The sequence below is a fragment of the Solanum tuberosum genome, unplaced genomic scaffold (genome assembly GCF_000226075.1).
Source record: "Solanum tuberosum cultivar DM 1-3 516 R44 unplaced genomic scaffold, SolTub_3.0 scf00590, whole genome shotgun sequence".
Lineage (NCBI taxonomy): Eukaryota > Viridiplantae > Streptophyta > Magnoliopsida > Solanales > Solanaceae > Solanum > Solanum tuberosum.
In genome coordinates, this window is record NW_006239503.1 from 257806 (window position 1) to 280789 (window position 22984).

General features: G+C 31.3%; 1 pseudogene; it reads right to left on the reverse strand.

The window, feature by feature from the left end:
- Positions 1 to 7396: 7396 nt before the first annotated feature.
- Positions 7397 to 20459, reverse strand: LOC102605955 (uncharacterized; annotated as a pseudogene).
- Between the last annotated feature and the right edge of the window lie 2525 nt (positions 20460 to 22984).

Sequence of the window (22984 nt, forward strand, 5' to 3'; positions counted from 1 at the left end):
GGGTTAAAAAAATAAAAAATTGAAGTTGAAAAATATATTTTTTAAAATAAACTTTAAATTTATTTTTTAAACAAAAAAACTTGATTTTTTCAACAAAAATATTGTAATTTGAATTTGGAGGAAAGTTTTGGAAAATGATTTCCTTAATTTTTGAAGGGAAATCATTTTCCTCAAATTTGAGGAAAAATGAGTTGATTTGGAAAATATTTTACCCAACCAAACATGAGAAAATTGGTAAACATTTTTCGGAAAATGTTTTCCAATTTTCAAACACACCCTTAATCTTTTCTTTCCTTTTTACAATTTCATATTCCTAATTACTCATTCACTTTTTTTTTAGTTGTTCCTGAATTCTTGTCCATTTGACAAATCAAGAAAGGACAAAAAAAAATTTTTTACCTATTATACCCTCAATTAATTATTTCGAAAAAAATAGAACTTCTTGAAAATCTTAAGTTTATATGCATCCATTTAATAATTAATAGGGGTAAAATGGTAAATTCACTATATCAATAATTATTTTCTTAGTAGGTGTGTTAATTTAAAAGTACACAAGTAATTAGGGACATAGACAAGATATACCCTAGGATGATTTCTCTTGAATTTTAACTTCTAGAATTAGATTTCTCGTGCAAAATCTACACGTCTTGTACTTGATACACAAATATATAAAAGATATACATATAAAATCATATTATCATATCATCATATTATATTATTATATTAAAAGTGGGAAGCCACAAAGTTAAAAGTTGAAATACCTTTTTACCCCTACACCAAATTAAAATATAATCAAATATATACTTAATTAAATAAATAATAATCATTTATTATAAAGTAAATTCCTCCTATTAAATATAATAATTTGTATGTTTTAATGTTCGCCTACAACTTAATTGAAGAATTTTTAATCTAATACATGAAGTCTTTTTATCTTTTTTATAAATTTTATCTTATTCTATTTACTAATGGTAGTCTTTTCACTTTTCAGCTTATCTACCTTTATTAATTATTTATATATTATTATTATTATAATTATAAATTTTAAAAGTGAGGAGATATTAAGTCAAAATTAAAAAAAATAAAAATAATCATAACAAAGTATTACATTAATTCGGAAAGAAAATCAACTAAGCTTTTTCCACTTCTTTTAGTTAATTTAAATAACTTAATATAGTAGTATTTGACCTCATGAAAATGTGTATTTTTTAGAATCCAAATCAAGTTCACTTAAGTAATTAGTATGTCATGCCTCGAAAAAGTCAAAGAGTTGTATTTGAAATATGTAAATTAAATAGATACATGTACGTGTTTCATCTTCCAAATTAATTTATGTTCTTAATTAATATTTGTTTTTAATTTGTTGTAACTCTTGACCTTTCAACTTCGTAAGTAAATCTTCATATTCCAAAGCTATATTTTTTTCTATAAATACAAATCTTTCAATAGTATTTCCATAGAAAGATTTATATGTGACGCAATTTTTGTGTGTGGAAGACTAGAGAAGCTTTAATCAAGTGAAAAAAATTTCAAGACGAGGATTTGTGTCAAAATTATAAGATATAATGTGATTATAGGAGCTTGATGTATTTATTTTTTTACTTATTTGCCGAGAATAGAACTATGATAAGACCCCTCCATTTATGTAGTTGAATGTCACTTCCATTAACTTGTCTTCCAAGATTTTTAACTTTTTTTATGGTCAAAGGTTGAATGTTTATTACTATAACTTTGTTTCAATTTGCATTATCAATAAAAAGAGATTGTCTCTTAGAATTTTTCTATTTTCTTTGGTAGCCTTATGTTAAGCTTGTTCCTGTGATATTTTCTTTCTTTGTATTTGTAATTTCATTTAGAGAATGTATATGATTGAAGGTTGTATTTTTTCCTATAGAAAATTTAAAAAAATAGAATCATCATAATAGTCTATAAGGCATGTACAAAACAGACAATTAACGCCTACAAGATATTCCAATTTCAAATTATTAATAATACATTTTTTGCACCTTTCATTTTAAAAACTTGTCGAGAATTATTCTTATATGTGCTTGTGGATAATATTTATATTTTTTTAGACAATTTTTATTAAAATTATCATGAGATCCAAATCCCAAAGTAAAAAAAATGCTACACCAAAATGCTTAAGAAATTAGAAGATCTTTTAACCTCCAACCAAATATTGCTCCTATTATATTTTTAACAAAAAAAGTAAAATATATTTTAACAAACTTTTAATTGTAAAAATATTAATATTGTCATTTTGGCTCTCCACTAAATTAAAATCTGATTTATTTAATTAAATATTAATATTTTAATTATATAATGACAAAATTTAAATACAAACTGTTGCACTTTAATTCTTTAGTTATTTCCTTCTATTTAAGTTTTCTTAGTCATAATTTGAATTACTTAATTGCATTCTACTTAATGAGTAGGAGAGTTTTATCTCCTACTAATTAATGTTAAAACATTTTATCTTCCTGAAATAAAATATTTTATCTTCTTGAAATGTGTAACTATTAATTTAATTTCAACATTTTTACTCTAGTCTATGACACAAGAGAGACATTTTATGGAAGTTAATCATAAGGTAGTGTGCCTCTATGTTTGTTTTTGCTACTTTGTTTTGTCTTTGAAAACAAATATAAAATTTATATATCGAAATTATAATAAGAGGAGGACTAAATGCAAAAGTGTTTCTTCTTATGAGTTAATTATACACTATAAACATTTATCATTTTACTTTTCATATTTTTGTTGTAACTCAAATACAATTATAAAAGAATTATGTGATTTTTAATAATTCATATTCATCGTTATGGAGTACACGTGCAACGCACGTGCCCTGATACTAGTTTATTTAATAACCGCAAAGCCTTGAAGTGAAAAGTTAAAAGACTGAAATATCCATTAGATATTGAGTTCATTTAACCCTTCAAGCACTCATTATTTTAAGAACTTTAAGTGAACACAATTAATGGCCAGCTTTTAGTAATTCAATCTATCAGTAAGATAAATACCTTTGATTTTTTTTAATAGTGCATGTATTAAGGCTCAAGAGTGATGCATTTGACTTTAAGTCGCACGTTACCTTTAGCCATGCATTACTTCTTCAAAATTAGTGCACAATGAGAGTTATAAAACTTACTAGGTCCCAACAATTCTGGTTGTGCTGCCTTGAGTTTCATCCAGGGCAAATAACCTTGCCATGCCAAAGTCTGAGATTTTAGGATTCATTTCTGCATCAAGTAGAACATTACTAGCTTTGAGATCACGATGAATGATCCGAAGCCTAGAATCCTCATGAAGATAAAGGATTCCCCGAGCAACGCCTCCAATGATTTTGGATCTCCTTTCCCAATCCAATTGCCTACGTTTAACTACAAGTGTGATGAACTTCAAAACTGACCAATTGCCTACCTAATAGTTATGCTCATTTTGTTAGGAAGATCGAATCCATTTTTCAGTTTTACAACTACTCTTGACTTTTCAGTTTATTTTATGAGGTCCGGTTCTTCAATGTTATTTTAAGAGATTTGTATATACTACTTTTTTTATGGGTTACTCTATTGTGAATATTAAATAATTAAAATTATAATTTTCTACCGTGTTTCAATCATTTTGAATTCGCTTTAGTGCTGATATGATTTGGTTAGTTTTGGATACTATGTCACGGAGGAATCGACCGTTAATAAAATGCTTCGTTTGTTACATAAAATATTATTTCCTCCATTCACTTTTACTTGTCACGGTTTGACTTGGTACACCAAGTAAGAAAATAATTAATGATATAGATATTTTACCAAACTATTCCCTATTAAATGATGTTTTAGAAAATGATTTGAAAAATAAATATTTAATTTTGAGGGTAAAATATGGAAAAAAATTTATTGTCTTTTCTTGATATGTCAAAAGTGACAAGTAAAAATGAAAATTTATTTTAGGAATAAGTGACAAGTAAAAGTGAACGGGGGTATTTAACAAGTTTTAAGATAATATTGAATATTATAAATTAAAATAGTATTTGAATATGACTACTTGACTTTTCTATCTGTGAAGTCAATGGAAAAGAAAGGTAGAATTTAGAAAGACACTGAAAAAAAACACATTGAAAAGGATGGGAGTTGATAATTTAGGAGAAATTATTTTTTGAAACTTTCAAAAAGTAATTTTTTTACCAAGAAAATAGTTACGCGTTTTTGTGGAAGCTCTTCCCTCAGTAGCAGAAAAAATCATGCGGACACCTTTCAATGATTTTTTCTTCCCAGCATTTATCTTTCCCTTTCTTATTTATAGTATTTAGATAAATTTAACTTTTTATTTAAGAACAGAAAATTATTGATATGCTTTATGGCAGTGAAATCTAGTAATAGTAACATAGTCAAACCTTTCTAATTAAAAAAATTAAATCAAAATAAATGAAATTCAAATACTCTTCTTCAAACTCTACAATACATACTCTTTTTCTATGAGATATTAGGAATCTCTTTTACCACATAATATGTAGATTTTAAAGAAGAGTATAAAGAAGACAAAAAAAAATTCATAATTCATTTTTTTATCATAAATGATTCCCAACAAGAATTTGGTTCTTTTTATGTATTTGATATCGATAAGCTTGCAATCTAGAAATTTATTTTGGTCAATTGAACCTTCTCGAACTATTTCTTTTCAAGTACCAAATTTTTTTGTGTCAAAATAACAGATAGTAATATATATAAAAGTAGGGGTGTCAAAAAGAGTAAACTATAAGTAATCCGTCCAACCAGTCCAAAATTTTAAGGGTTGGACTCAAGATAATTTGAGAATTTAATTCAATTTCAACTCATTCAAGTTTTAACCCATTTTAAGAGAATCCTCAATTGAGCCCAATTTAATCTTCAATTTCAACCGGTTTTGAGACTCTTTATTTGCATTGATGTAATGTATGTTGTCATATTGAAGGTATGAATTACTATCTATTTTATATCTTTTAGGATTTATCTATCCATTTGTAACTTCTTTTTAAAATTTTCTTGAGTTGAAATTCAAATTGTGGTTATAAAAGTTAAATAACAATATGTTAAAATTATTGAGATTAAGCGGGTCGAATTGGATGGGTCTTGAGTCAATCTGATTTTTAGCCCATTTGAGCCCAAAATAAACTTGGGTGAGTCAAGAGTCAAGATTCAACCCAATTTCTATTTCAACTCATTTTAATATCTTTAATTTCAACCAACCCACTCATTTGATACCCTTATGTAGAAGTATAGAACTAGTAATGCAAAAGTACAAGGTAGATATTAGTTTTTGTTTGATGTTTGTTTTGTTTTATTAAAAAATTACATTGTATAATTTATAGTATCGAAAATTGTGCATTATAGCAAATTATTAATTCAAAATAAATGTTATAGCTGTAGTTTCATTTAATTCCAATTCGTAGCAAACACATTGTCATTCTCGCTTCTTTCCCCTGTATCTCGCTTGACACTCTCATTCTCTCCCTTGCCTCTCTCACTTTTATACAAACACAAATGTATAAATTGTGTTTGTATAAAGCGAGTGAGACTATATATACAAATACATATCTCTTCATCCTATGCACTTATAATTATACTAATACAAATTTTTCCCTGCCCAGTTCTCTTTTGGTTTTCTCTCTCTCGCTTTATACAAACACAAATTATATAAATACAATGTACAAATTTTGTTTGTATAAGCGAGAGAGAGATTTGATATACAAATACAAATGTTTTAACTCAATTCAATTGTCTATTAACTCGATTCAATTGTATACAGATTCAAATTTTATGCAGATATATAAACACAATCATTGATGCATATAATAGTAGTTACATATATACAATTATCTAATCAATATACATATACAATTCACCTCTCTCAACTCCCTGCCCTCTCACTCGCCTCTCTCCCCTCTCTTCTAATCTCGCTCGCCACTCTAGCCTAACACAAAGAACATAGACATACACAAACGCAATTCATAAACACAAACACTTGATTTATACAAATCGCTGCGATTTATACAAATTAGATGCTCCATAGCAAAATTGTAGTTATAGAGCGCTAATATGATTTTTATGTTTGCTATTCCTAAAATTAAAGTATGTGATTTCATGATCTTAAGAATATTTATTATTATACACTTTGACGTTTTTTAGCTTTCGTATTTGCAAAGCTATAGATATTCTGACTTAAACTATTATAGTGCAATTTAGCCATAAATTCCAATATTTTAATTTTATATATATTTATGAAGTTGGAGTTGAAAGACAACATTTTTTGCTTTGGTTACATTTTTTTTGCGAAGGAGAGAATTAGAGTTCTTTATTTGGAAATTGTGAATATGGAATTGGAAAACGAGTTTGGAACACTTGTCTTATTTTGGAATTCTACCCTAAGTGGATTTTAAAGTTTTAAAATCAAACACTAATTTTAAAATAAAACAAAACATTATTTCACAAAGAAAAGCGAATAATTCTCATGGCCAAATGACTCTTTAATAAGTTGCCAATGCAATATAAATGGGTTCTCGCCAATTTCACTTCAAGAAAAGTGAGAATTACAAGGAAATTTTATACAAGAATTTGTTTTGCAGAGAATACCTCCAAAGTTTCATATGAAAAGTGTAGATTCTTAACAGCGGAAACCTATATCGTTAGACTACTGGTCTTGGTGATTTTAGATAGCATATTGTCACGGACTTAGAGTCTCACTAATATTCCGTGTAGTACTTGACAACTTACTCACGGTCTTGTAAGACCAAGTAAGCCCTTTGAAACTAGATCACTAAGAGAATGTAAGAACGGTCTTGTATGCTCAAGTAAGCCCTTTGAAGCTAGATCACCTATATCGTTAGACTATTGGTCTTGGTGATTTTAGACTGCATATTGCCAACGACTTAGAGTCTCACTAATGTTTCGTGCGGCACTTGATAACTTACGAATCTTTCACGGTCTTGTCTCAAGTAAGCCCTTTGAAACTAGATCGTTAAGAGAATGCAAGAACGGTCTTGTAAGCTCAAGTAAGCCTCTTTGAAACTAGATCACTAAGAGAATGCAAGAAAGACTTAGAGATATTTAGAGAGCTTTGAAAGAAGGCTTTGTATTGCTTGTGGAAGATTGCTTACAACTTTGTTGGATGAGTTTATAAATGAGAGACCTTCTATTTATACTACTCCCTAGGGGATAAGTATAAATAATAAATACTTTACAAGTCCCTACAATATTTACACTTTAGTCTTAATCTAGAATTCTCTACAAGTTCTTGGAAATTCTATAGTCTTTTTGAAAATATCTAGGGAGTTCTAGAGTGTTCTACTAACCTCTCCACAACTCTAGATTCTTCTCCTTTATTCCGATGCCGAATTTTAACAGTGAAGTGGCGGGACATGACAATATAGATGCTTCAAGTTTTCAGATTACAAGAACAAATAAACGTAGTTCCAATACTAGTTCAACTTATATTACTAGTGTAATAATAACTAATACATATGAAACAAGTTGCCTTTTGTGCGGAGTAATCAATCTCAATTCAAAACTAATTAGAGTTCGAATAAATAACAAAGTAGCTCAGAAAAGTAGGGTATTATTCCTAAGAATGTTAACGAGGGTATAACTCAGTTATCGATGCCTCATTACGTGATGAAGAAATAGATTTACTTTTGGTCTAATTCTCTAGGTTCTGACGATCTTGAATTGTACTCTTTAATAAGTGAAATCTCTGGGCTAATATCATCGTGTGTATAGTATGCAGGCCCTGAAGGCACGGGAAGACTCAGAAAGAGGCTACTGAGCATGAGGATTACTGATGCCATAGTTGGTCTATCACCAATATTTTCTTGAACACACAATAAAGCAATGTGGATGTATCGCATTATGTCACGAACCAGTCCTGAACTTCCCCTAAACATGGGGTCAATCAAATTTGTAGCTGTTCCTTCTTGCCAGTTCGTCCATGCCTGCAATATTATAATTCAGAGTTTAAACTCTATACATCGACAATGTAAAAGAATTTGATGCATAAGGATGGTCCCAACTATTCAAATGTAGTTGATCAATTAACTTAGTTACTTACATAGCTTAAAAGGTCTTCCACAGATTCTCCATTTCTGAAACAAGTGTTCTTTTGTCCACTTAAAATTTCTAGGACTAGTACTCCAAAGCTAAAAACATCGGACTTGACTGAAAATTGTCTGTGCATTGCATACTCTGGTGCCATATATCCACTGCAAAACAAGAATTACATAACATTCCACAACTTAGAAATGATTCAATTGTTGAAGTTTTTTGTTACACATAGTTTGCATTCCTATAACCAACCGGACTTATTAGGTCCTAGTCCTGGTCGAACTATATTGAAGCATTATTTCAAGGAATGATTTACTTCTGTCTCGAGGCAGCTTTTAAATCTGGTTAAATGGTTAAAAGTCCTTCCCAGTGATATGGAAAAGGAGTAACAGTCTATATAATATTGAGAGATGTAAAATTTACTATGTCCCGACAATTCTACTTGTGTTGCCTTGAGTTTCATCTAATGTAAATAGCCTTGCCATGCCAAAGTCTGCAATTTTAGGATTCATTTCTTCATCAAGTAGAACATTACTTGCTTTGAGATCACGATGAATGATGCGAAGTCTAGAATCCTCATGTAGATAAAGAATTCCCTTGGCAACGCCTCCTATGATTTTGGATCTCCTTTCCCAATCTAATTGCCTACGTTTAACTGGATCTGGGAACAATATGAAAAATATAATTATGAATTGAGCTTCACATCAAGTCACTATTACTATAGGTAACTACGTGTAACAAGTGGAATTAGTTCTCCAGAATAATAAGGCAGATAGCTAGACGACAGTCAACATAATAAATTATACTGACAAAACATTAAGCAATACGTTATACATACCAAATAAAAAGTGGTCAAGGCTTGCATTGGGAACAAATTCATAGATAAGAAGTCTCTCTGTTCCATCGAAGCAATATCCCAGTAACCTAACCAAATTCCTGTGTTGAAGTCTAGCAACCAACATGACCTCATTTTTGAATTCCAGATCACCTTGGCCAGAATCTGCTGACAATCTTTTCACTGCTACTTCTTGACTATTTGGAAGCTTACCCTGAATCAGACAAGCGCAAATTGAAAAATTATGAGTTGAACAAAGAGTCAGCTATATGATGTCAGTCAGTCACAGTGTCCTTTTATGCATCAAGTAGGCTAAATCAGCAATCACCTTGTACACAGGACCAAATCCGCCCTGTCCCAATTTGTTATCGCTTGAGAAGTTATCTGTTGCTGCTCTAATTGTTGAAAAATCATATTGAAAGGATTCTGCAGTGCTAATATCATCCCCGTGTATACCTTCATCAAAGTAGTAGTAAACATACAACAAAATTTTAGTGAAATACGGTCTTGAGAAGTTATCTGTTGCTTAAATAACGTACGCCTTACTCTGAATATTTGTCACTAGTTTCCTCCTTCGCCTCCTCATCATGATGAGAGAAATACAAACAACAAGAATAACAACTGTAACAGTTGACACAATGATAATGATGACGGTTCGAGTTGTTTTATCATCCTCTCCTGCAGGAACTCTTCAAGTTAGTATTGGTTAGGCTATACTTTGTTTTAGTTTATGTGACCCTATTTCCTTTTTGTTGTGTCCGTGTTTCTAAAATAATGATCACTTCATAAATTTGGAAACAATTTAGTTAATCCTCTCATTTTATTCTTAATAACAAGATTATATAACCACTCAAATGTTAGGATATATTTTAATATCACCAATTTTAAAAGTCTTTTTATCACATAAATGTTACAATATGATTTAAATCTCAAAATTTCAAAAGCGTCTATTTCTTCTTTAAAAATATTCTTTTCCTGTAAAAGCATGACTTAGCAATTTAAGAGTTGAATTGGCTAACAATTTCATAAAGCTTTGACATACCTGATGGTGGCGGTGGCAGTGGCAGTGGTGATGGAAGTGGCGGTGGTGATAAGGGTGGCGGAGCTTCTGTCGGTAGCTGGTTGAAAAAGGAGCTAGTTTCATACTGAAATTTGCAGCTGGGCATTCTAAATCTGAGACCAATCTTACCATAACATTCACAGTTAGGTAAAGTTTGATAGCCAGCGTTTAAACAATTGATGCAACTTTCAGCTGATAAATCCGCAGTGCACTGTACAAGTGCATATATAGTCTGAAAAACAAGGCGGTACTATTAGTAGCATACTTCCGCTTACCACCCCGTGAAGCTTCACTTCGTAAACTTTCTAACAAGGTTCTTACATCTTCCATAAAATCATCGGGATTCGAGGCATTTGCCGTGTTAAACGCAATGTTTTGCGGGTTTATTGACACGGTGCCTATGATGGACTCATTAGAATATCGTAGCTGACAACTTTCATAATAACCAAAGGCCGATTTCTTGTAAGGACATACCTCTAGAATCTCACGGGTCGCATTATTTATACAATCACGGCATACCTGTAATGGCACATCCCCTCTACATTGCGCGATGACACTAATCGTGTCGGAGTTTAGGGCTATGGAAGTATTATAGAATCCAAAACTATCCATATTTCGTGAAACAGAGGAGAGGGTTGTGTTAAGGTTAGTGTCATATGTACTATTTGGGGAAAACTCAGTAATATTAGAATCTGCACATAAATGAAATTCGAATTCAGGCTGTGCTATGCTGAGGTGAAAAATGTAATAAAATTGGAACATTACAAGGACCAGCCATTTCAAGAAACTCATAGCTCTCTTCACTATCTAATGTGTCAGAGACAAATGGCTACTACACCTTCAAAAATTTCATGCTCAATTTTATTCATTTCAAAAATTGACTGCGGACTTTTTCGTCGCTGAAAAGGATGCGAGTGGAGAATTAAGGTTAAGCAGAAAATATAAATTGGAGGTGGCTTTCTATGCCTTGAAAATTTTCAAAAAAACGCGCTTGTTGTGAAGCTTCTTTATTCCTCGGTTCACCAAAAAGTCATCCCATCAAACTTTCATTAATCTACAAGTTTTCCAACATGCAAGTTAGTATAAATATTTTTAACAAGTTATAATTAGTGAGCGATATTTTGCACAGAAATTGAAGAGAAAATATACAAGCTTAGATTATGGTTATAATTTAAATGTTGATTATGATTTGCCAAATATTTCATATCTTAAAGTTTTTGGCTTTTCGTCTTCTTATTAAAGAAATTGTAGCATCCATCTTTTTACAGTTACATACACATTAAGAAGTTATTGTCGATTGAAAATAGTGTTTTGTAAAACTTGTACATAAATTCGATCAACATATGTCTTTTTTAGGATAGCTAGTGGATCGTTATATTATTTCGTGGTGTACACCTACACGAAAATAGTTATTATCGGTGATAAAAATAATAGTACTCTTTCTGTCCAATAATAGTTGTTCACTATTGACTTTGCACATTTATTAAGAAACGATAAAATAGAAAGATAATTTTATTATATCACCTTTTGAATATAATAAATATAATGTCTTGAAAAATGTAATAAAGAAATGACTATAATTAATGATAAGGTTAAATTAGGAATTAAGTGTAAAATTATCCATTGATTTCATAAAGTGGACAAATATTGTTGGGTATCTTAAAATACTATACTAGTATAGTGGACAATTATTATTGAACGGAGAAAGTAATTGATAAAATATTTAATTGATATATATAAATCAACTAATACACTTATCTCAGAGAACGTTGGTGTTATTTCAATTGGAACATTAGAACGATGAGTCATTTCAAGAAACTCATAGCTGCGTTCCCCATCGTCTACGCAAAACTAAACTCGGCAAGCACAAGTATATAAATAGAATGGCTACAGAGTAAAAAAAAGACTCAAAAATCCATGCTCAATTTTATTACTTTTTCGTCTATCTTTACTTGTCCATTATACTATATATCTTAAAATTTTCAATAATACTTATTCAGTTTATAAAATTAATGAATAATTTATATTTTTGTGTCTATTTTACCCTTCTTATTAAATACAATTTATTTTTCAATATTTAAATAACTTATATTTAATGAAAATAATTTGGTAAAATTACTCTTATTATTTACTGCTTCTTAATAAACATCTATAGTTAGACAGAGGGAGTACAAGGATTGACTTGGTCACTAAAAATGAAAAGTTAAGACACTGAAAAGGACGGGAGTGGGAAATTAAGGAGAAAATATAGGGACGCGTTTTCTATGAGTTGAAACTTCCGAAGTAATTGACAAGTTTGAAAAAATAGATCAAAAGAACGAGTTTTTGTGAAGGTTCTTAATTATATCCTTTTTAATGTATACTCTCTCCGTTCTATATTAGTTGATCACTTTTTATTTTGTACAATTTTTAAGAAATTATAAATAAGATGATGATTTTACTAATTTACTCCATAAAAAATTTCTTCAGAATTTTTAGAAATAAATATGAACACTTTCAAAAAGAATTAATTGCAATGGTAATAAAAATAATAATTAATTAATAATTTCTTGATTTAATAAGGTAATCAACTACTATAAGACAACTATATTTAGTATTATGATCAACTAACATGGGACAGAGAGTATATCTATATCTATAAATAATGTTAATGCCACAATTAATCTTCAATTTCAATTTTTTTTTAAATTACTTATATATAATAGGAGATATAAAAATGTCACGTATCAACGCCACAATTAATCTTGAATTTTAATTATATATAATGTTGACACCCAATTTTGACCCTCCACAATATAAATTAATCATTTCGAGTTTCTCCAATTTCAAACGATTTAAAATAATTAGTTTTATAAAATTTCCAAAAAAATTAAATAATAATAATATAGTTTGCAAGATTTTTCAATAGTTTTGTCACTTTTCATAATTTTTAGATGGTATATATGTTTTACATAATTATGTATATAATTAGTATATTTTATGATTATTCGAAAATCGTCTCAAAAAAGATTTTATATTTTAAATATTAGGGATAGTTATAATTTTGAATTAATGAGTTTTATGAAATTCAAAATACTTTCAAGTTATTTTTAAATTAATTTTATCATTTTTTAACAATAAATATATATATTTTTGCAATCACGTTATTTTATAAATATTTGAAAACCATCACAAAAGATTTTACATTTTAGTTAAATATTTTATTAATTTACTTTAAGTTATAGTTATAATGTCGAGTTAATTAATTTTGTAATTGAATTAATTAGTTTATAATTAAGTTAATTATTTTTTATTTCGCTAAGATTAAGAAGCTCATTAATTAATTTATATTAACTCATTTTGTTTAAGTTTTAGCCGAGTTCGCCAATTAAATTCAATTTAACTAAATTTTGAACTTCATTCTCTTGCCTTACCTTAAACCCATTTGGAGGCAAAGTTTTTGGGCCTTTTTACTTATCAAATCAGCAGCCCATTCCCCTTACAATACACTACATCAATAATACCAAAAGCCCATTCCCCTTACAATACACACTACATCAACAATACCAAAAGCCCATTTCCCCTTTATTGCTTTCCAATTCAACTGACCCAATTTCCCCCTCTCTTCCAGCCCAACTACGTCGACCCAACCCATTTTCCCCTTAATTCCTATACAATACAACAACAACAGCGACCAAACGACCCTACAGTACCCCACCGCCCCGACTTCGTCTTCCTCACTGCAAACCAGCGATTCCAACAGTACCCCAACCCCACTAACCATACTCGTTTTCTTCTTCCAGACGCAAACCTAGAAATCCAGCGAGCAAATCACGCCATCGATTACATCGCCGTCTATTTTCCCCCTTTCTAAGGGATTTTCAAATCCCTCGCATTGTTGTCTTGAAAAGAGGTAGAAGGAATTAGAAAGTTCATCGGATTTCCCTCTAATTTCCATCTATATATTCATCTATTTTAATCACTGTTGGAAGTGTTTGAGTTTGAGTTTCTTTGGCAATAGTCATTTTACACTTAAAATTTTATACTTAGTTCTCTGGTTTTTAAGTTTCGAAAAGGTCGCCGCTTAGATTATCTTGGTTTGTTGTTAGTATTCAAATTTGGTGGTGGAAGAATCGCTGCCCTCCTTTGCTCGTCGTCTCAATCGCTGCTCCAAGAAAGGTAATCTCGCTCCCTCTTATATCTCTTTTCAATGTAGCATGTCAAGTCGGAGGAGACTAAAATTTGTGAATTTTTTGAAAATGTTAGGCCAAAATTGGGTGTCAACAGCATGTTGTGTGTGTTCAATACTTGATCGTAGTCTGCTCTCATTCGCTCTTACTTAGCTTTCGAAATCTTTCGTTTAGTATCTATTTTGGCTTAAGTCTGCCTCCTTACTCGCATTAGCTCGATGTCTTCTCTGTCCATGTTTAGTTTAATTGCCGTCTGCTAGTAAAATTGTAGTATAGTCTAGTATGATGGGATATTGCTAGTAATGAGGTAATTTATTTGGGTGAAGTTTTGGTTAACTGTCAAGAATAATGACAATCTGGTTGTTGCGATAATCTATTGGTAAATCTTTGCTATGTTATAATCACCTTTTTTTTTGCTGTTTGCTTTGTCTATAATTTCGTTTGAGAATGCCCAGTCTTCACACGCTATCCAAAGGGGGTGAATATCTTTTTTTTTAGTTTAGCTTTTTTTTCCTGAAAATACCATTTTAGCATTGCATAGTGTTTCCCTGTTTCTTCATTTTTTTTAAAGTTGATAAATTTACTGAATGTTTCATGTGTGTTTATCTTGTTCATGCTTAGGTAAATAAGTTATGCTAGTCCCTTTAGTTGTTTTAAATTACGATCATGTGACATTTTCCTTGTCAAATCAATTAGCATTCATAAATGTGATAGCTCCTATTCCAAATCAATTTTCAAGCTAACTTATTAGGTCTAATGGTCATCAATTATTTATTATTATTTTTTCTTTCCAAATGAAGTTATTATTTTTACCACTGTTGATGGTAGATCAATTGTTACATGTTTGTTTGCTCATTAAAATTTTACCTAAAATAAATATTTTAGTATTATTGTTTTGTTAGTACGCGGTCAAATGTGATTACCGTTTTGGCAACTTCAAGTTTATTTGGTTCCGATTACAAATAGGTTAAATGGGTTTGGCCATAGATGCTGAGGTCTGTTTATTTAATAATTAGTATTAAAATAATTATCATTTTTAGAATTAAATCTTCTACCAATCTTTACCCCTATTTTCTTGCATGAACTCCCTCGATTTGAGTCCATTGGACTCCCTTTTGTTACTCTCCTTGCACCTCGGGTTGGATTGAAACCCAACACTTTCTCCATTAAGTCGGCAACAATTTTATATGGGCTGGAAATTGAAAACAGATGTTCGGAAAAAGCCAAAATAGGTCGTGTATGTGCTATATACACAATTATACACTGATATACAGGTCAAAAAGTGTGAAAATACAGGGCTGAGGCGAAATACATGTGTTTGGAAGCGAGAAATACATGAAAAGGACTGATATATACGCTAATATACACCAGGTGTATACAAAAATGGGTTTAGTATTAACCCCAAAAAATTTCAACAAAATTGGCCCAAAAAAGGGGCCCAAATTCATTTATCCTTTACCTTTAATTTATTTAATTGTCTTTATTTATTGTTTTTTTTTATCATTAACTCTAACTTTAGAATTGTTAATTAGCTTAATTAAATTCCCCAAAACATGAATTATTTTCTTTCTGTTGGTTTAATTTTAATACATTTCATGTTTTGTGTTCATTTATTTTAGTGATCAAGTATATTTGTCAAAATTTTATATCTTCAATAAAGTTAAACTTTTTGTACTTAAAAGAGATGTTCTTTAATGCTTTTTGCTTAATCATATTTTACTCATGTTAAAATTGTTTTAAGTTAAAGTATATTTCTCAACTAAACTTTTAAAATGTTAGTCAAAACCTTGTCAATTAATTAAAAATAATAATACTTACTTAGTCATTTTCTCAAAAAGTTTTAGTCAATTAATTCAAAATGATATTCATGCTTTAATTTGTTAAATTGGTTTAAATTATTATTTCAAAATGAATTAAATAAATTCTAATTAATCTAGGTTTTATTAATATTCTAATCACTTGTATTTCGAGTCAAATGTATCATTTTGGATCCCTTCCTCTAAAAAATAAAAATGAAATAAAATGTGTCATTTATTTAATTAATTTCTCAAAGTTAACCAAATATTGTAAATTTTTTTTTCTTTTATGTTAAATCACTTTTTTTTTTCTAAAAATAGTCAAAAAATATATTTTAGTCAAGTCGCAGGTCAACCGCATGTTAGCGGGCACTTCGAATGCTTAAACCCTTCTCGAAGTGTAAATTGAATCCCGAACCCTCTTTGGTATTTTCAAATGATTTTTTTTATTTAAATCTTTGAAAATTATAAGTTTTCTTAATTTCTTTAAAAAATTAAGTGGCGACTCTTTTCTAAGTATTTTTCTCAAATTGTTTTATACTTAGAACATTTCAAAAAGTGATTTTCTAAAAGGTTAGTTAAATTACGACACAACATATAATAGGAGAAATAAAAGTGTAGATTCTTAACTGTGGAAATTTATGCCGTCAGACTATTGGTCTTGGTGATTTAAGACAGCATATAGATGCTTCAAGTTTTCAGATTACAAGAACAAATAAAGCTAGTTCCAATACAAGTTGAACTTATTTTACTAGTGTAATAATACAACTAATACATGTGAAACAAGTTGCCTTTGTGCGGAGAACAGAAATCATTAATAAATCAATCTCAATTCCAAACTAATTAGAGTTCGAACAAATAACAAAGTAGCTCATAAAAGAGGGGTCTTATGTCTAAGGATGTTAACGAGGGTATAATTCAGTTATGGATGCCTCATTACGTGATGAAGAAATAGATTTATTTTTGGCTAATTCTCTAGGTTCTGACGATCTTGAATTGTACTCTTTAATAAGTGAAATCTCTGGGTTAATATCATTGTGTGTGTAGTATGCAGGCCCTGAAGGCACGGGTAGACTCAGAGAGAGGCTACTGAGCATGAGAACTACTGCAGCCATAGTTGGTCTGTCACCAATATTTTCTTGAACGCACAGTAAGGCAATGTGGATGTATCTCTTGATGTCACGAACCAGTCCTGAACTTCCCCTAAACATGGGGTCAATCAAATTTGCAGCTGTTCCTTCTTGCCAGTTAGTCCATGCCTGCAATATTATATTCAGAGTTTAAACTCTATACATTGACAATGTAAAAGAATTTGATGCATAAGGATGGTCCCAACTATTGAAATGGAGTTGATCAATTAACTTAGTTACTTACATAGCTTAGAAGGTCTTCCACAGATTCTCCATTTCTGAAACTAAGTGTTCTTTTGTCCACTTAAAATTTCTAGGACTAGTACTCCAAAGCTAAAAACATCGGACTTGACTGAAAATTGTCCATGCATTGCATACTCTGGTGCCATATATCCACTGCAAAACAAGAATTACATAACATTCCACAACTTAGAAATGATTCCTTTGTCAAAGTTTTCTGTTACACACAGTTTGCATTCCTATCAACCGGACTTGAGATAAAAAGGCCAAAATAATCAGTATAGTTAGTCCAAACAGTAGGATCAGCAAGACCTAATAAGCTACAAAAATAGGAAACGTACAACTTGATGTTAAAAGTCAAAGCTATTGATGTTGTGCTGCAATTAATATGTACTGCAAATTGGGTAGTTATGGTTTTGATGTCTTTTTTTTTTCGCCTTTCCTTAGTGAGCGCTCTTAGGCCATTGATCTTGGCTGAGAGAAGTACAAGTTATGATGAGTCAAGACTTACATCTTATATAATGCTGCAATGAGATCATATCTACCCTCTCTGAACAAGGAGAACTCATATGCTGATAAGACAAAAGACAAATTCTGTTCTAGACGAAATCAAATTTAGCCTATTTATTCACAGCGCTAACTTTTGGCAGAAGATCATTCTTCTTGAAATGAACTTTATTATAATCATCAGAGATTGCAACTTTGGAAGTGACCAAATTGAGCTCAAAACTCTAGGTATCTGACCATACATCTCAAATAAGTTAAATTTTAGACGCCACAAAAGTCCTAGTCCAACAATATTGAAGCATTATTTCAAGGAATGAATTGCTTTTGTCTTGAGGCAGCTTTTAAATCTGGTTAAATGGTTAAAAGTCCTTCCCAGTGATATGAAAAAGGAGTAACAGTCTATCTAATACTGAGAGATGTAAAACTTACTAGGTCCCGACAATTCTACTTGTGTTGCCTTGAGTTTCATCCAATGTAAATAGCCTTGCCATGCCAAAATCTGCAATTTTAGGATTCATTTCTTCATCAAGTAGAACATTACTTGCTTTGAGATCACGATGAATGATGCGAAGTCTAGAATCCTCATGTAGATAAAGAATTCCCTTGGCAACGCCTCCTATGATTTTGGATCTCCTTTCCCAATCTAATTGCCTACGTTTAACTGGATCTGGGAACAATATGAAAAATATAATCATGAGTTGAGCTTCTATACACCGACAATATAGCAGAATTTTGCAACATCAAGTCACTATTACTATAGATACCTGTAACAAGTGGAATTAGTTCTCCAGAAAATAAGGCAGATAGCTAGACGACAGTCAACATAATAAATTATACTGACAAAACATTAAGCAATACATACCAAATAAAAATTGGTCAAGGCTTGCATTTGGAACAAATTCATAGACAAGAAGTCTCTCTGTTCCATCAAGGCAAAATCCTAGCAACCTAACCAAATTCCTGTGTTGAAGTCTAGCAACCAACATGACCTCATTTTTGAATTCCAGATCACCTTGGCCAGAATCTGCTGACAATCTTTTCACAGCTACTTCTTGACTATTTGGAAGCTTACCCTGAAGAATACGAGTGCAATTTGAAAAATTGTGAGTTGAACAAAATTAGAGTAGGCTATATGAAGTCACAGTGTCCTTTTATGCATCAATTAGGCTAATCAGCAATCACCTTGTACACAGGACCAAATCCTCCCTGTCCCAACTTATTAGCGCTTGAGAAGTTATCTGTTGCTGCTCTAATTGTTGAAAAATCATATTGAAAGGATTCTGCAGTGCTAATATCATCACCGTGTATACCTTCATCAAAGTAGTAGTAAAAACATACAACAAAATTTCAGTGAGACATGGTCTTAACAGTTCAACTTTCACTTAATCGTTGCTGTTAATAATCGATGGCTTACTCTGAATATCATTCACTAGCTTCCTTCTTCGCCTCCTCATCAAGATGACAGAAATACAGACAATAAGAATAACACCTATAACAGTTGGCACAACGATAATGATGATGGTTCGAGTTGTTTTGTCATCCATTTCTGCAGGAACTCTTCAAGTTAGTATTTGTTAGGCTATACTTTGTTTTAGTTTATCTGATCCTATTTCCTTTTTGTTGTGTCCATTCCTAAAATAATTATCACTTTATAAATTTGGAAACAATTTAGTTAAACTTCTCATTTTATCCTTAATAACAAGATGTTAAGATATACTTAATATCACCAACTTTAAAAGTCTTCTAATCCATGAAAAGCATTTTTCTTCGAGCCAAACACACCTTTAGTTCAGAGTTGAAGTTGCTAACAATTCATAAAGATTTCAGTTACCTGATGGTGGCGGTGGTGATAAGGGTGGTGGAGCTTGGGTTGGTAGCTCGTCAAAAAAGGAGTAAATTTCATACCGAAAATTGCAGCTGGGCATCAGAAAGTTGAGACCCTGCTTCCTATAACATAGACAGGTAGGTAAACTTCTAAAGCCACTGTCTAAACAACTGAAGCAATCTTGAGCTGTTAAATCCGCAGTGCACTGTACAAGTGCATATATAGTCTGAAAATCAGGGCCCTGAGTAGTATTACTAGCATACTTCTGCTTACCGCCCTGTGAAGCTTCACTTCGTAAACTTTCTAGCATGGTTCTTAGATCTTGCATAAACTCATCCGGACTCGAGGCATTTGCCATGTTAAATAAAATTCGTCCTGGTTGAGTTGCAAGGTTGCCTATGATGGACTCATTTGAATATCGTAGCATACAACGATCATAATAACCTAAGGCCCATCTCTTGTAAGGACATACCTCTAGAATCTTACGAGTCGCATTACTTATACAATCACGACATGCCTGTAATTGTACATCCCCTCTACATTGCGCGATGACACTAACTGTGTCGGAGTTTAGGCCTATGGAAGAATTATAGAATCCAAAACTATCCATATTTTGCGAAACAGAGGAGAGGATTGTGTTAAGGTTAGTGTCATATGCACTATTTGGGGAAAACTCAGTAATATTAGAATCTGTACTACATACAGAAGAAGTGAAATTAGGCTGGGCTATGCTGAGATCGAAAAGGTAATAAAATTGGAACAGTAAAATGACCAGCCATTTCAACAAACTCATAGCTGTGTTCCCCATCATCTACGCAAAACTAAACTCGCCAACCACAAGTATATAAATAGAATGGTTAGCTCTATACATTCAAAATTTCCATAATCAATTTTATTTAATACAATTTTCAAAGATTGACTATAGACTTTTTGGTTTACGAAAAAATACAACACTGAAAAGGATGGGAGTGGGAAAATTTTCCAAAAACGCGTTTTTGTGAAAGTTCTTTATTCCTCAGTTTCACCAAAAAGTCATCCCATCAAACTTCTTTTAATCTATGATTATGTACTCTTTTATTTTAGGAATAAATTTAGAGACTTCTCAGTTCTCTCCTAGTTTAGTTTTCTAGCACTAATCTTGAAATTATAATAAATAATTATGATAAGACTAATTTAATCCTTTTTAACATTATATTATTTAATTAATTTTATGGAAACTTGTTAAAGAATGACAAAAAGTCTCATTGCTGGTTAATGAGATGAGTGGACTCCTTATAAGGCTTGGACAATCCTCCTCCTTTTGAGCTAGCTTTTGAGGTATGAGTTAGGCTTAAGACCTAATTTAACAAAACTGTTTTAACAAAATAATAGAATAATAAAAAAGAAAAAGAACCCATAAAACAGGACACTGCAATCTCGTTTAGACAATTACTGATGAAGGGAAATCATCAAAATATATGTCACGATTTAATGAATTTAAGTAGGACGGTACTTACAAGTATTAAACCTAATTGAATGATAATTGTTTAATCTTGTTAAGCATAGAAACATAAGATGATCCAAACACTTAATTTGTTTAAGCTAGCGGCTGGAACTAAAACAAATTTATAACCCGCGTCCAACCCATTTCACTCATTTTATTGCAGGTTGAAAATGAGTTAATCCATATTTAATTTACCCACTTTTTAAATGGGCAGGTTGAATATGTATTTATTACGGGCGGGTTAAGCAAATATGGGTTGAAAATCAAAGCTAAGTTTTCACCAGAACAAACAATGGTTTATATATTTACAGGACTGGTTGAAACTTTTCACCATTTTTACTAGTGTAATAACTAGTTATACATATATATGAAACAAGTTGGATCACAAAAACAATTAATAAATAACAAAGTAATTCAGGAAAGAAGGCTATTATAATGTGTAAGGATGATAACGAAGATATAAAATGCCTCATTTTTGGTGATGAACAAAGTGATTTGCTTTTTTCTAATTCTCTAGGTTCTGATGATCTTGAATAAGCGAAATCTCTGGGCTAATGTCGTCATGTGTATAGTATGCAGGCCCTGAAGGCACGGGAAGACTCAGAGAGAGGCTACTGAGCATGAGAACTACTGCAGCCATAGTTGGTCTATCACCAATATTTTCTTGAACGCACAATAAAGCAATGTGGATGCATCTCATTATATCAGGAAAAAGTCCTGAGCTTCCCGTCAAAATGGGGTCTATCAAATTTATAGCTGTTCCTTCGCGCCAGTTCCTCCATGCCCGTGACATATTAATTCAGAGTTTAAACCCTTTACATGGACAATGTAAAAGAATTTGATGCATAAGGATTGTCCCAACTAATTCGGTATTGAGGTGTAGTTGATTAAATAACTTGGTTACTTACACAGCTCAGAAGATCTTCCATATATTCTCCATTTCTTAAACAAGTGTTCTTTTGGCCACTTAAAATTTCAAGGACTAGTACGGTAGTACCCCAAAGCTAAAAACATCTGACTTGACTGAAAACTGTCCGTGCATTGCATACTCTGGTGCCATGTATCCACTGCAAAACAAAAACAAGATCAATTACATAACATTACCTCAAATAATAATGATTTTGGGGGCCATCAAAGTTCTGGTTCAACAAAATTGAGTTAACTATTCATGAAGAAATTGATATGACAAAATTCATCTGAAAATTCTACATGTTAAGGAAAGATTTTGCTTTTGTCTCGAAACAGCTTTTGTTCTTGCTAACTAATGGTCAAGAATCCTTCCCAGTGATATGAAAATAACAGTCAACTTACTAGGTCCCAACAATTCTGCTTGTGTTGCCTTGAGTTTCACCCAACTTAAATAGCCTTGCCATGCCAAAGTCGGAAATTTAGGATACATTTTCTCATCAAGTAGAACATTACTAGCTTTGAGATCACGATGAATGATTCGAAGTCTAGAATCCTCATGAAGGTAAAGAATTCCCCTAGCAACGCCTCTTATGATTGTGGATCGTCTTTCCCAATCCAATTGAGTACGTTTAACTGAATCTGCGGACAAGATGATGAATATAACTTACGAGTTAGACTTCTTTACACAAATAATATAGAAGAATTTTTCCAGTATCAAGTCATGTGATAATATAGAAGAATTTTAACAGTATCAAGTCATTAAAAGATAATCACAAGGCAGACAATGTCACGACCCGATTTCTCAAGTCATGATGACACCTACTATAACCCACCAGTAGGTAAGCCAACCCGTAACCTGGAACAACAAGTAATGGGTCTGAGGGTAGAAACTAAACAAGAGTAGGCAAATAACAATACAAACAGGCGGAAGCAAACCCAAAACATATATACGAATAAAGATCCC